This window comes from Rhamphochromis longiceps, linkage group LG3, assembly GCF_057381845.1.
Source record: "Rhamphochromis longiceps isolate RC_006_pf linkage group LG3, R_longiceps_female_GT1.1, whole genome shotgun sequence".
NCBI lineage: Eukaryota > Metazoa > Chordata > Actinopteri > Cichliformes > Cichlidae > Rhamphochromis > Rhamphochromis longiceps.
This window is the reverse complement of record NC_140559.1, coordinates 15,589,881-15,602,174: the sequence shown is the minus strand read 5'-3', so window position 1 is coordinate 15,602,174 and position 12,294 is coordinate 15,589,881. Positions and strand designations below refer to the sequence as shown.

Below are 12,294 nucleotides of genomic sequence, written 5' to 3'. Positions count from 1 at the left end.
CTCCTCGCTACTTTGTGGAGCGAGAGGTGAGTTCTCCGCCACTTTGTGGGGTGTTGAGAAGTTCCGCGGGGTCCAGACTGTGCTGGACGATAGGCCTATTTTGTGTTGTTGTCGTTGTTGTTTTCGTTGTTGTTGTTGTGTGAGTGCGTGCAGAGCGGAACACGTGGTCCGTGACACCAGCTGTTGTCGTTATCATGGATTCCTAAGCAACCAAGAGTGTGTCGGAGGGTAACAGACGTTTATGCTGGACTTTGCTCCTGGCAGCACAAAGTATTTAAATTTTTTAAAAAAAAGAGAGCAACGGCTCCTTAGCTGCGCGGGTTCACGTGAGCATGGTCGCGCGGGTTTCACATGGTCCTGAGCCGTGCGGTTAATCGCAGGCTTATAAATGAAAGAGATTCAAATGTTAGAAGTTTTCAGAAAACACACCAGCCTTGAAGAGCATGTGGAGAAGGCCAGCCCACATCAGTAGCACTTAAGATATGCTCTGGTGAATGGCTTCCCCCACCCCCTTGCTGACACAAAATGTTTATTCTTTAGCTTTCCCTGATCGACAACAGCCTGTGTTCCAGACCATAGATTTAATTGAGGTGGATAATTGCTAAAAGTAATCTACATTAAGCTTGTGGTTGCTCAAATTCAGTACAATGACATATGAGATGTAGTAAAATAGGCAAATATTTAAAATAATGAAGTGCATAGAGGCACTTGACCTGTGTGAAAGACTGTCGTCTTATTATGAGCCATTGTTGAGATATAGAGCACACCTGTGAAAACAACTAATATGCTGAACCCTGTATGAAACATCTAAAAGTACATGATGGAGAAGCTGAATTGAATATGAAAGTGTAAGTCTTTGCCACTGTGGGAAAAGCACGCAACCACTGTGTGAGGTTGCGTTGCGGTTTTTTCTGAGCTGATGAGCAAGCTACACATTATCAGATCGAGAGCTGTCTGAGAACTCCTCGAAGAGAGGGAAACAGAACTATAACTGTGATAACTGGAGTGTGCAGCGTTTCCGTGAGCAGTTTTTCTGCATCTTGACTCACGTGTGTAGAGTGTTCATAGCATCCGCATCATGTTTCTGTTTATTTGTTTTGTTGGGTTAAAAATAATTAAATAAACTTGTGATCATACATATGGATCACCATGGCACATATCATCAGCCATATGATTTATTTATGCAGATGACAAAGTGAGTGTGAATGTGTTTGATGTCACAGTGTTTTTGTGCGCTGTGTAAAAGTAATTGCCTCTGATTGTGAGAGCGGTGATTCTGCAGGTCACCAGCTATTGTAAAAAAAAAAAAGAGTGAAAAAGAGAAAGAATTTATATTGTAGATAAAAAAAAATCATAGGAAAAAGGTTTTGTGTTGATCAGCCAAGAACAACTACAATCTAATTTTCTGCTTTTAAGAAAGGACTGTTCACAAAAACAGAGAGAGAGAGATGTGTGTTGATTAAGCAGTGATAATAATAATGAACATGTCTTAGTTTGTCACTTTCAGGTGAAAAGCAGACCTGAATCAATTTTCCACATGCAGCGGTCGGAAGAAAGTTATAGTTTAACATCATTGGAAACATTCAGGCCAAGTTTCTGGCTAACTTATTTACAGCACCATGTGTCTCTCAACCTCACAAGCAAGCTCTCACTCCTCCCTGAAGACAAGCAATGCAGCTCCAAAGAGCAATAACATGGCAGATAAAGAGACAGCAGCAAAGTCCTGAGCAAAGAGTCCCAGCAAGCAGCAGCAGTGTGGACAAACAGCATCAGAGAAGAAGAGCAAACCCATCATCCTGCCTGATTGGATGAATGGCACTGTGTTTCCAACAAGCTGCAAATTCACTGTGCATGTGACAAGAACGTTTGAGGAGAACTGAGGAGACTGTTGGAGTTTGACATTTGCCACCTTTGGAGAAAATGGCAAGAAGAGACAGTGGAACACAGGACAAAGCTGAAGGAGAACTGCCGGCTGTTGGACTGTTGAAGAGTGAGAGGACAACAGAGTGAGAGGAGTGGTGAGAACACATAGGAATTTTGTTATTTAATGTGGGAAATCAAAATTTGGGTTAGCAAACCTGGGGAAAAAAAACTGACTGCTTAAGTGGGAAAATTGTGAAGGAGTCTGAAACACTGCGAAAAAAGAAACATATACAAAATCACACACACAAGCAGAACATGCATTAACCCTACTAACACAAACACAAGAGAGCTTATGAAGATTAGACAACATCTTAAGCATGTGAGTCTGTTTATCATCTTGTCCAAGTCACCTCGTGTGATGCAAAGACCAGTGGACTCATAGCACATTAGTTAAGAAATGATTAAATAATAGCAGAGAAGTGTGAATGAAAGGCAGCTTTAAGAACATGCCCTGCTGGAGATGCAGCTCCACAGACATTGATTAAACCTGTCTAATAACACAAACACCCATGTAATGAAAATTAGCTTGTTATCTTTCATCAGTGTTAAAATAGTGTCAATTTAACAGACACTTGTTATCAAATACTGAATTTATCCAATGCAAAAATTGACTCTCTAGGTTGCAGGACAACAGTTTAACTTTCGTGGGAAAAAAGATTCTGGTTTGACCAACCAGTGATCAGACAATAAATTTAGTCGTTGATATAGTAAATTGGGTGAAGCTTCCTGCTTGATTGATGCAGCACAAGTAATTTACTGTATGAGGGAAATTCTATTTTTGTGATATTATTTTGAACATGCTTTTCTGTTGTCCTGTCATCTTAGTGGGTTAATAGCTGATATGCAAATTAGTTGATCGTTCTTAGATTAATGAAAGGTGACTGAATTCTAGCACGAGTGAATGAGATGTGTTGGAGTTTGTTGTGTGTTGAGTGGAGACTCTAAAACACTGAGTTTCCTGTTTTGATGTGCGAGTGAATCCTGTATTTAGATACACAACTTTGAATACATAAGAACAAACTTCTTTTGTGAAGTGCATGACAACATGTCACATGTTTTATGATGAAGGGAAAAAAGGAAAACTGAATAAAATCTGTGGCCTAAATGAGTGAAGAGCACAGACCTGGTGATTAAACTCATAGCTAATAAGACATTAGGGTTATGTTGTGTGTTGTGCAGCTGATGGTTGGTTTGGAGTGAATTTAGCTGATGATTTTTTTTTGTTGTGAAGTTGAGCCTGCCAATTAGTATGATGGTATGATGAACCATGCTAATGGTATGATTTACCCTCCTGAGATGAGGAGCTTGTGTCATGACTTAACAAGGCCTTTTTATTTTAATACTTTCACAGTGCACTGAAAGTTTTGTTTGATAATCTCTGTCGTTTGAGCAGATCTGCACGATTAGAACAGAAAGCGCTGTACTACACGTCGTCGGGAAAATTGTTGCAAGTGAGTTTCTCCACATTAAAATGGGTTCTGGAGAAAGCCACTTATCTGGGACAATTAGAAAATGAGAGTCCCTGCCTAAAAAGGATTCAGCGAGGTAATCCGATCTAAAGTTCTTCTTTTTCTTTTTCAAATGACGTCATTTTGCTGAGAGTGGAAACTAAATGCGACGATAGGTTCCACTATCAGCAAGATAGACTTTACTGATGTAACACTACTGTGCGAAGTTAACCCCCACCTGACAAAGGTGCAGATGAATCTTTGTGTGTTTCCTTTTACAGGAGCAGAAAGATGACAGCAACATTCGAGGTTGCATGACGATTTAACCTTTTAAATGCCACTTTCTGTGTCTGTGCATCTACCAGGGGTGTTATTCACTATCCTGTGTTGCTCACAGAGGAAACTGTGAGAAAGTGTGTACACACCTGTGCAGTGCTAACATTTGCATTTCTTTTCTACAGCATTACAGTTCTTCATGTGATTTGATGATGCGATTTATACCAGGACAACTGGTTGATGTTTTTTCCTACTACAGGATTTCTGGGTTTATGTGTGAAGAAACTGTGTTTATAGGTTATGAGTGGGTGATGCTGTTACACTGTGTTTTTGGGAAAATGTGAAGGTTACTTTGATAATGTGAATAACATGTGAGAAATTTCCTGTGTTGAAAACTAGTGTCACTTCTTTCCACAGCTATGGATGGCTAACTTTATGGTGTTTTTATGGCACCTCTGGAACCTGTCGACCTGCGTCTGACCTGCATCTGACCTGCGTCTGACCACCGTCTGACCACCGTCTGACCACCGTCTGACCACGGTCAATGTGTATTGCTAATGTTTGTTTTTCTGAGAATGCATGTAGAAGATTCAGCAGAAGCGGACAAGTGACATGAGAAAAACAAATAAGAGATGCAGTGTTTATGGAATAGTTTAATATGGAGCTCATTTGGTGGCCACTTTTGAGCTCCTAGTAATATATGAGTGGAGTGACTTTGCTTAAGGGAAGTCACCGATTACATTAATGTTAACTGAGCACATGGGATGATCCATGTCTGAGGCAAATTATGGTAATAGTTGTAGTTTACTGATTTGAGAAAACCTGCACATGACACTTGTCTTGTTGATGTTGAATGCTTATTACTCTTATGATACAATTGTTTACAAGTGTGAAGTTTGATTTTACTTCCAGATTTTGCTTTCCAGGCCATGATGGTGTGTATGCAGGCTCTTGGCAGAGCCAGGTGTTAAGCAAATTTAATATGCAAAACACACTAACATATTTTATTGCAGGGTTACGGAGCTACTCCAGCGGAGATGCCCTGATGTTGCCTGGGACATGATCTCGCTAACCTTTTTCTTTAAGACAGGAATCCAGGTTTGATGAGTTGACTCATGGGAGTGTCCATGCGTCAAGAGGAGGGGTCCAGGATTAACATGAAATAATGTTTTTTATGATTGTTGCAGTGATTTGTGTGATTAACCGTTTATTTACAGGTATTAAACCTATGCAAGTGGTGCATCCATGTTCAGATGAGGCTTTGATGGCCTATAAGTGAAGTTCACTGAACTAAAGAATGTGGCTTGATGATTGTTGACATGCTCTCCAAATAGAAGTTTTTCTTCCTAGCAAGGAAATACAGGTGCAGCAGTCTGCTGAAAGGGATCTCCTGAGAAATCTTCAGAGGCCCAGTGAGAAGCAAGAACCATTCCAGGCATAGCTGACAGCCCAGGCAGTGGTTGAGGTCAAAGGTCGAGCTGTTTGGGGCCCATCATGAGATCAGACTTTGGAGCCACAGCAAGGACCATGAAACTGCGTTGGAATGAGAGCTGTGCCAAAGGGGATTTCCAGAGGCCAACAGAGGAGATTCTGGACAACAGACGGGCACCTGAAGGATGAGGGGAGCGTGCCAAGCTCCATTGACAGCCCAGAGGGAGTCTAAGGATGACATCATGATCCTGTGAAAGCACAGGAACCAGAAGCTATGGTGGTGATGACAGCAGTTTCCTATGAACATCACCTAATGCTGTGTCACTATACTGTGCATACGCTGGCACATTGAAGACTGCTGGGATCATAACAGCAGTAAGATAACTGAACCCTGCACCCTTTTCACAGAGGGGTTTTTCTGCAGAGCGTGGACAATGGAGGAGTCATAAGTATCCCCCTCACAAGACGAAGGCCTGAAGTGAGGTGATGGGGGTTGGTAGAGGCCATAAAACTAGAGTGCTGAAAAGAGGTCTGCAGCTTTGGAGATAGCTGAGACCCATGTTGACAAACAACAAAACCAACTGGTATGTTTGAATGTTTATTCTACATACATTTGGACTGTGGTCCTATGAACAGTGATGGAAACAACTGGAAGAGACATTTGTGACGCCCTGCAGAACGCAAACCACTCTGCAGAGAGACATGTGATTTGCACACCCGGAGGAAGCACCACCAAGCTGGAATGTTTTGAAAATGTTACTTTCTTATTTTCACTATTAAATTAACAATTCATTTGTTTGCTCGTAGGATGCAGTTTGCCATTGGATGAGATCAATGAGGAATGGGATAACTGCTAATACATTTGTCAAACTGTGTATTTTTACAGTAATTTAGGGTGATTGACATATGCTGTGTATAACAATGTTTGCATTGAAACTGGCTGCAAAGGCTTGGTGTGTATTCCACACTGGAATGCACACCTACATTCTGGGAGCATGGGAAGAGGTCGTACCTTGTTTTATTGTTTTATGGCAGGATAAACGTGGCCGTATCTGTTTTAGGTTAAGTGCCTTTTGTTTAGATGAACTGTTGGACTTCCAGACCAGCAGGTTTAGGGAAGTCATTTATGGGGTCACACTCTGACCACACACACACACACACACACACACACACACACACACACACACACACACACACACACACACACACACACACACACACACACACACACGAGTAACACGAAGAACTTTGCCTACTTGGTGTTCAATGCTTTTGCTGTGTAATTATATTGTCTTCAACGTTCCAGCGAATAGGTTCAAGCTACAAACCTATCAACAGTGACATCATGCAGTTTGTGTTTTGACCTCCAGAGGGCGACAAATCAGCACAGACAGAGAGCTCCATTCAAACTTTGCTGCCATCAGTAAGAATCCTTCAAATATAATCATCAGTGTTTGAGCAGTTGTGATATCAGGGACAATCTAGACATGTGTGACAATACTGAGCATGTCACATGACACACCTTAAACATCATGTGATCCACTCTCAGTCTGCACTTTCACTCATGACTTCAACAGGTTGAAATGAGCTTTGAAGAAACATTCAGTGAAATAAAGTTTTCATCACAGGATTTATGTGAGCAGCAGATGAACTTTACAAAGAATCAGTGGATTTATCTTCTGTTTCAGATCAACTTTGATCGCTTAGAGCATCTTAAGTCCGTTTGTTCTAACTTCTCACACACTAACTTCTCATATGGTTTCAGATCCCTGCTGTTCCCCACCTGCCCTGTAGGTGGCCGCAGTGTGTTCCTACTGTTTCCAGTCACCTGACCCCTCGTCCAACAGCACACCTTTCCCTGCTCCTCCACCTGCATGTGCAGAAAATCTGAACAATTTGTGGAAAATTTTCATTAAAACAGAATGAAATGATCTGAAATCAGTTCAGTGACCAGTGATCAGATATTTAATGAAAATCGTTCAAAGTTAGCAGATTAATGTACAGTGAAGACAGAAAGGATGACTGGATCTGTAGACTGGAAACAGAGAAACTGACTGTCAGTGTTTGCAGTATAAATATTTATTCAGTAAATAAAGCCAGCAGTCTGGGTGTGGCTGTATTAGATGTCTGTTCACGCTGGCAGATACAACAAGGTTTCATGTTAACAAGTGAACTTTACTGTGAACCAGCCTGAAGTCAAACACACTGATGAAGCTCAGAAGCTGTAGTCAGATTAACATTAAATTATAAAACCAAAGATCTGTTTCTACAGAGTAAAGTCTGCACATGATCAGGATCCATTAAACATGTTGGACTGATTCCATTTGCCTTCATCACATGTTTATAATTTCCATAAATCTTATTAAAGGATGACTAATCTTAGTTGGAGAAACTGAATATAAGTCATAACTAAATGCAGTGTTTGTTGTTTCTTAATCATGATGTGGCTTACATACGACTTCTTTTGAATTCTTTTCTTATGTGTGTTAGCAAGAAAATAATTTGAGAAATGTCTAAAAGTTTTTTAACTTCATCCAGAATTAAGCACATCATGTTTTTTGCTGGCAGATGAAATGCTGTCTTCCTATTTTGAACAATCAGTCGAGTGGAACAGTGCTGAGTGTTTTGTCTTTTCTTTACTCTCACGCTCTTTGAGCCTGTCCACTAGTCATGGTAAATACACTGGTTATAAAGGACCTTTCTCTACCTGAGCACTCAAAGACCTTTTTACAATTTGCCTCATTCAAAAGAATCTGTGACATGTCTAAAAGTCATATTTTTTGAAGCTCATCCAGAATTAAACCAAAAACACATCAAGTTTCTCTGTCGGCACATGAAATGCTATAGGGCCCTTTTTGAACAGTTAGTCGAGTGGAACAGATGTGTTTTTTTTTTATCTTTTCTTGACTCTCACACTCTTCGAGCCTGTCAAGTACTCATGGTAAATATTGGTACTCATGGTTTCAGTGTTTACAGTCGGATCTTGGAGCAGAAACAAACTGAGAGCTCGTTTCATTTTGTTTGTTTACACAGCACAGTTGAAGGTCATCAGGGTGAGGGGGAAAGTCACATGATGTGACTTCATCAGGTGGAGTCCAGATTATTCACAGACTTTAACATAGGTTTCCATGGTGATATACAAATGTGAAATATAAAAGTCACTAAATTCATAAACCTGAAGTCTGGTTTACACAAATACACAAAGTACACAAAGGTGAGGTCCAAAAAGCTGCAGCAGTTTCTTTAAATGATGATAGTCTGAAATCTAAAGAAGGTCTGTATCACAAATCCTGTTCTTAAAATGACCTGTAATAACTGTGCCTATTTTTAACAAGCAGGGAGGTTTCTGTGCACATGAATCTCTGGATAAATGCTATGGCTATGTACCAGATGCATTTAAAGCCCTACCCCTCCCCCCTCTCAGCTTAGCAACTACCACACCATCCTGCTGGCCCCTGCTTACACCCCAGTCATCAAGAGGATTAAAAAGGTCACCAAAAGTATCAAGCAGTGGACAGAGGAAAGTATCCTCACCTTACAAGAAGGTTTCGAAGCCACTGACTGGGACAGCCTTCTTTCTCCCTCTGATGACATTGACGAACAAGTCGACACGGTGACATCATACATCTCCTTCTGTGTTGACAACATTATCCTCTCAAAAACAGTCTCCAACAACAAACCCTGGGTCACCAAGGAGCTCAAGGAAATCCTTGATAAAAAAAAGAGGATTTTCTTCACCGGCTCTGCTCTGGATAAAAAAAGAGGTGAAGAGGGCCATAAAAACTGCTAAACTGAAGTATAAAAACACAGTTGAAAAGAAATTGACCACAGGGGACCTCCACTCAGCCTGGCAGGGCCTCAAAATCATGGCCTCTGTGAATACTGCGATCTTCACCCCAGAACCATCCAGGTGGAGGGCAGCAACCCTTCCTCCCTCCCTGACGACCTCAACGCTTTCTACACCAGGTTTGAAACGGACAACATGGCCCAGCTTGAGGAGTCCAGATCCTCACTCAAACCTGGCAGCTCTGCACTCTGCACTGAGGACGTGGTGAGAGCTCTCAGGAGGACCAGGGCAAGGAGCTCACATGGCCCTGACAACATCAGCAATCAGGTTTTGAGGCACTGTGTAGGGCAACTAGGAAATGTGTTCCGGACTCTATTTCAACACTGACAGTCACACCGTCCCCCAGCTGTGGAAACACTCCACAGTCATCCCCATCCCCAAAAGAAACAACCCAAAGTCTCTGAATGATCTTCGTCCTGTGGCCCTCACCTCCCTGGTGATGAAGGTCATGGAGAAGATCATAAAACAGCACATCATAAGAGCAACTGAGCCCTGATGGATTGACTCCAGTTTCCTTACCATGCCGGTGTCGATGATGCAAAAATCTTCATCTTGAACTCCATCCCCAAACATCTGGAGCTCCCTGACTCAACCGCCAGACTTCTCAACAGCATTCATCACTCTGCTGCCTCATATCCTGGCCACTAAACTTTCCTCCCGATATCACCTGGATGATCAGCTGATCCAGTGGATATTGGACTTTTTTGACCAACGTGTCAACTACTCTCTTTCCAGTCTCCGTTCCACCTCCACTGGCTCCCCCCAGGGCTGTGTGCTCTCCCCCCTGCTCTTTATCATAACATATTTACGTACATACTAGGGGTGCAACGATATTCGTATCGATATTGAACCGTTCGATACAGTGCTTTCGGTTCGGTACGCATATGTATCGAACAATACAACATTTGTAATTTATTTTATCAATTTTCCTTCTGACGATGCTGTCTGTGTTGAGCGCTCAGTGAATCTGTGTTCGACTACTCCGCCTAGGCTGCACTGTCGAGCGCAGATCCACTGAGCGCTCAACACAGACAGCATCGTCAGAAGGAAGAGCGCAGGGCAAGCTAGCGAGACAGAAGTTAAGCTCTGCTTGCAACAAGCAAATTGAACCTCATTCAGATCTGGCGTTTGGAATTATTTTGGTTTTCATGTGACGTATGACCCTGAAGGTAAGCGAGTCATGGACTAAAGTAAAACAGTATGTTGGATGTGCCATGCAATGCTCAATTACATTGGTGGGAACTAGTGTGTTAGCGCAGTTAGCTCGTTAACGTGTTGGCCGTCTAGCCCCATGCACGGGGCGATCGGCGGTAGCTCGTTAACGGAGATTTGCCGTGTTGTGGCGTTAAGGTCATTTCAACGAGATTAACCTGAAAGCACTAGTGGGAACACAACGAATATGACTGCACATTTACGCCGACATCATCCTAGTGCAAAGACAAAAACAACAAGCATGCTACTAACTTTAGCCGAGTCATTTAGACAGCTGTTAGCACATGATTCTCCTTATATATGTTTAATATGCTGCTGAGAATATAGCCCAGAAGAAGCGGATAGTATAGCTTTTATTTTGGAAAGAGACATTTCTCTGTAATAAACTCTCTTTCCCAAAGATGAGTGATTCCTCAATCAGATACAGGGCTTGCAATATCGCTAGCCCGACGTCCCGGAGCTAGCGATTTTTTCAGTCGGGCTACCAAAATCTATCTCTTCCCTGCCCGTCGGGCTATTGTACGAAAAATATATGTCAATGCTTTTGCATTCTTTCAGAAATGTAGCTGGGTAATTATGTCATTGGCATCGGTGAGCCACTGTCAATATGTGACATATTGAAGTCGCGTTTGAATTTGCGCTTGTTTTTTTGCTTTCACTTTGCAATCGTGCGAACTGTGTATAGAGAGCGACAGCACTGATCTGTGAGTGATGATAATTTGTGCACCAATTCCTCTGACATCGTCTTATTAATCGTTAGCTTACTATGCAAACATGACAAGTGAAATCTCCCGCAGCTTAAACATGTGAGAGGTTGATCGCGCAGAGAATCGCTGAGCTTATGTGAGTGCGTGTGTAAAAGCAGCAGGATATATGATATATATATTATTTTAGTTCTGCTGAGCCAAATAAGACAGGTCAGGGTGAAGAAGTGACAGCCAAAGAAAAGCTTACCACAAAACGGAGAAGTTATGACAAATCAGACTATAAGGCAAAAAGAAAGTGCAGCTTTATGGTTTCATGGACAAAAGAATTTCTGTGGCTGCAATATGATGAGCTAAATAACCAGGGCTGCACATAAGTGGTCCGCAGGTGCGCATTCGCTGTCAAAATAAAAAACACGCACAAGGGTCAGGGTTAAATTTAAAAACTGTACTTTTGAGTTAAAATATATATTTATAATTTTAATAAATGACAAATTAAAAATGCATGAACATTTTTTTTGTATCGAAAAAATATCGAACCGTGACACCAAAGTATCGAACCGAACCGAACCGTGAATTTTGTGTATCGTTGCACCCCTAGTACATACATATACATATTATAACACTGATGACTGCAGACCCACACAGCCCAACCGTCACATGGTAAAATATGCTGACGACACAGTTGTCCTGTCACTGCTGTCAGGCCCCTCGCAACACCAAGGGCCCACTCTGCAGGAGTTTGAACTGAACGTGAGCAAAACCAAAGAGATGGTGGTGACCTTCCCGTGGCTGCTTCAGTCACCACCACCATCCACCGGAAGCCAGTGGAGGTAGTTGAGGAGTACAAATACCTGGGAACCATCTTTGACAACCTCCTGAAATTCTCCGCAGCACAGAGGAGATTCTCAGGAGGTGCCACCAACGGCTATACCTCCTTAGGAAACTCAACTCCTTTGGAGTCATGATGACTTTTTACTATGCCTTCCTGGAAAGCATCATGACCTTCTCCATCACCTGCTGGTTCCACTCCCTCAGCCTTCAGAACAGGAACAGACTGCAGCACACTGCATCAAAATCATCGGCCTGCCTGTCAGAACTCTGGCACAGGTTTTCAGCCAACAGGCCCTTAGACAGGCAGCCAAAATCATCAACGACCCCTCTCATATTCTTCACCCCACATTTCAATGGCTCCCCTCTGGGCGACACCTCCGCTGCATTTCCTGCAGGACTAAGAGGAGGAGCGCCACCTTTGTCCCCAAAGCCACTCTGCTTTTTAACTCCAGCCGATAAGAACATTTCCCACACCCAGAAACATAAACTACTCTGCAGTCTTTTTATACTGCCGACACTTTATTCACTTTTAGTCACTTACAGTTATTTATTCACCTTTCAGTCAGTTTAATTTTAAAACTGTGTATATACTGTATGTTCTGTGTGTATTTATTGTCTT

At 42.1% G+C, this 12,294-nt stretch overlaps 1 long non-coding RNA gene across 1 annotated transcript; it reads right to left on the bottom strand.

Annotated features, from left to right (window-relative positions):
* Positions 1-3,130: 3,130 nt before the first annotated feature.
* On the bottom strand, positions 3,131-10,716 carry LOC146673105 (uncharacterized). Its single transcript, XR_014908548.1, has 2 exons — positions 4,173-10,716; positions 3,131-4,128 (listed from the first exon to the last, which is right to left on the bottom strand). It is a non-coding gene; the product is annotated as an uncharacterized LOC146673105 (long non-coding RNA).
* Positions 10,717-12,294: the final 1,578 nt, after the last annotated feature.